Source organism: Rosa rugosa, chromosome 2 (assembly GCF_958449725.1).
Source record: "Rosa rugosa chromosome 2, drRosRugo1.1, whole genome shotgun sequence".
Lineage (NCBI taxonomy): Eukaryota > Viridiplantae > Streptophyta > Magnoliopsida > Rosales > Rosaceae > Rosa > Rosa rugosa.
The window spans coordinates 35,763,223-35,766,934 of NC_084821.1; the positions used below are offsets into that span (position 1 = coordinate 35,763,223).

Genomic DNA, 3,712 nt, shown 5'->3' on the forward strand with positions numbered 1-3,712 from the left:
CTAAGATTGCTCAAACATACAGAACCTTGGGTACTCTATTGTCAAGCCTCCATCTACTATCAAATTATGCCCACTAACATATTTGGAGTCATCACTCTCCAAGTAAAGAACAGCCTCCGCCACATCTTCTACCTTCAGCACCGCCCCTTTAAGGTTAGAGTAAACACCATTGATGCCCTCATCGTCACGCTTAAAGTAGTTCTTGCTCAACGACGTCTCCACCAAATACGGTGACACAGAATTCACACGTATTCCGTACTGTCCGAGCTCCACCGCCATGTTCTTCGTGAGCCCCACGACTCCATGCTTCAAACTCGTGTACGCATGAGACGCGCCACCCCTTATGATCGAGCAAACGCTAGCCGTGTTGATAATAGTCCCTTTTCGAGCTCCCATCATCACCCAAGCCGCGTGCTTGATTCTCAGGAAGAGACCGACCAGATTCACTCTAAGGACCTGCTCAAAATCGGCCTAGCTTGTTGTTGTCGAGGATGTTCGGCTTGACCACGTCGCTGATGCCGGCGTTGTTGAACATAATGTCTAGCTTTTCATACTTGGCCGTGGCCGTGTTCACGACGTTTTCGATATCTTTTTCGTTCATCACGTCACAATGGACGAAGGTCGTGGAGGAAGGGTTCAAGTCTCTGGAAACGGATTGGCCCAAGTCGTCTTGCACGCTGACGATCACGACTTTAGTGCTGTGTCTGGAGAAGAGTCTGGTGATGGATTCTCCGATGCCACTGGCTCCGCCGGTAATCACTGCTACCTTACCTTCAAGCCTACGTATCAATCCACAAACAATTAAATTTAATCTGAATCACCCCATTATAGTCTGTACTAGCTAGATTCTAGAAGTGTTTTGTCATACCCCGATTTTTAAACACAATTAAAAATTAATATATAATCTCATAATTGTACATGTGTGATGGTTCAGCCATCAATACAAAATACCTGAAAAACTTTTTCCTTTTAACCCAAGTACATATTGATGCCCTGAACCCACAATGTCAATATATACTCTCTCCGCAGAGTCATATATTACACAAGTTTACGAATTAAATTGCCACAACAAAATAAACGTAAATGTTCCTCAGAGCTTATACATAGTGGAAGTCATAACAATAGCAAAGCCAACAAACTTTGCTTCCTACCCGTACTGCTGCTAACAAGCTACCTCAACTTCAGCCACAATTACCCTGACCTGCAGGATTAACCCCTACACCATCGAATAGTGTACCAGGTTGCCACACAACAAACTGGTAAGCTTTTGAAAGTCTGTATGAGTAACTCAAGAACATCAATCAACAAGTCACAACAATCAACTTAAGGAAACAACACAACCATAATTTTTTCCAACATTCCATGTCCTCTCCACCGAAGGGACAACATAAGTCATCGCCGGGATAACATATTATTTGCTAACTCAACAATCAATAAGCAAATCAAGTCTCATCTGGACAATAAAAGAATGAATACTCTCGAGACTCTTTTAACTACACACGTATAAGTCTCCAGCAACCTCGATCGTTACCCCCATAAGCTACAATGGCAGACAGACTAGAGCTCTAACTGATCGTAACCACTCACCCGGTTAAAGGCGTGATTCCCAATTTCTTGCCTTGGTCACCATCTGTGACATATGATTTTCAGACCCATCTAGTCTTCGAACCAAACATTTGAATAAGTTGCACCCGACCTAAAAATGTTACATAAATCTAATAAAAGATTTCTACTTCCCTACTCACCATCTGTGACTCTTGGTACAAAAACCAATCTTAAAATAAGTCACGCTTGACTCAAAAATGTAACATCAAACTTAACACTTTTCAAACAATAGAAAACATCTTTTTCCACAATATTGTTTCCCGAAAAGTCGCATTCAAACAATAATATGAACACAATCATGCATATTGTTTCACCACACATCACACTCACATGAATATATATATATATATATATATATATATATATATATATATATATATACTTAGTCATTCGCTCAGGAATGCTTCTAATACCAACTATAGTTTGCAGTTAACTAAATAACTCCCAAAACGATAAGGTAAACCCGTTCGTAAATGAACATTGTGAGATTACTCACCTCGATATTCCAGCTACGTCTTCACACAACTAGATGACTTACAGAATGCACTTTGTCAAGCATCTATGGAAAATACAACCTCGATTCAGTACACGAATCACAAAGTGATTAAAGTTCGAATCCCCCAATCGAATTACAACCCGAAAGTAACGCCAAACGAGGCAAAACCTCATGCAAGACCATCCAAAGTCTTCGGAACACTCCTGCGATCGATATGCCAAAGCTACAAGTCGATCGAATGGTCGGATCCTCACGGATCGAAAACCGAGCCTAACAATTTCATACGATCTCCAAAAAATTACGTATTATATATCAAAACATTCGTATTGACGAATAGATGATATATAAAAAGAAACTGACCCTGATATGGCTGGAAATCGCCGCCAAACGCCTCTACAGGCGGTGGCACACCCCGCCGGCCAAACACAAAACCACAACAATCCAACCGTCCAAAATGTCAAGAATACCAAGTAAAACAACTTTAATACCTGGGGTTCAAGCAAACTCCGCTTAGATTACCACCGATCGTTGCCACAAGCTAGAATTTACTGTTCACCTCGAGTTGCAACTCCACACTGAGAATTGATCGAAACCACCACCAAGGATCGATAGATGAGGCCGCTACGAGCTCAAAAAGATTGGTTTCACCTCCAGCCGTCGCCGGAATCGAGAAAACTAGTTGGGCCAGCCGCTGTCGATTTTCACCGCCTTGCTGGGTCGCCGTGGGTGAGAATTGCCGCTAGAGACCACCGCAGGGAGGACCGGAAAGAAGAGGTGAAATGATCTAGGTAGTTACCACCAGTACAAGTTGTCGGAAAATGGAATTCCGATCGGGTCGGAAACCCGGATACAGGTCGGGTCGGTCACGTTTTAGGAGAGAGAATAGGTTTCTGGCTTTCCAAAAATGGAAGCTTCCAAAAAATGAAAATAGTAAATTTCCGAAAACAGAAATTTCTATTCATAGTGGTTTCCAAAAATATCTGAAACTTCCAATGGCCATAACTTTCACATAGAAACTCCGATTTTCACTTTCTACATATCGACGAATTTGTATCGACGTGCTCTACGACTTTCGTGATTTTGAAGAAACTCAACGTATAAAAAGTCAAACTTTGTACAGCCCCTAAAACTCTGAAATTCGAATAATTATTCGTCCGAAAATCGTACACCCCACAAACAACATACGAATAAAGCATAACACTCATAATTCGTACAACTGGTCCACTATTAATAGCAAGAATTAAATAATGAAAATCCAGGTCATCACATATATCCACATATATGAATAGTGTATACCTTCTTGCAGCAGCTGAGAGTAACGAGTAACTCGCCAAGGTTTAGTACTCAAGTTTTTGGAAGCTCTCTCTGCTATAACAATTCGATCGAGTGTACACACAACCCTCACTGATTTATATAACAATTGTTTCAAATTAATTAAAGATACGTGGGGGACATGCCATCTGCTAGGTTTCTTGAACAACACATGTAAGTTTGAGTTCTTATCCATGGTGCACGTTTTTTAGAGGAATTTGATTCTACACCCAAATTCACACACACCTTTTAGATTAAACCCATCTATAAGATTGTTTTAATATACACCCAAACCTATTA

The 3,712-nt window shown here is 41.0% G+C and overlaps 1 pseudogene; it reads right to left on the minus strand.

The window, feature by feature from the left end:
- On the minus strand, nucleotides 1–3,432 carry LOC133730683 (borneol dehydrogenase, mitochondrial-like; annotated as a pseudogene).
- Between the last annotated feature and the right edge of the window lie 280 nt (nucleotides 3,433–3,712).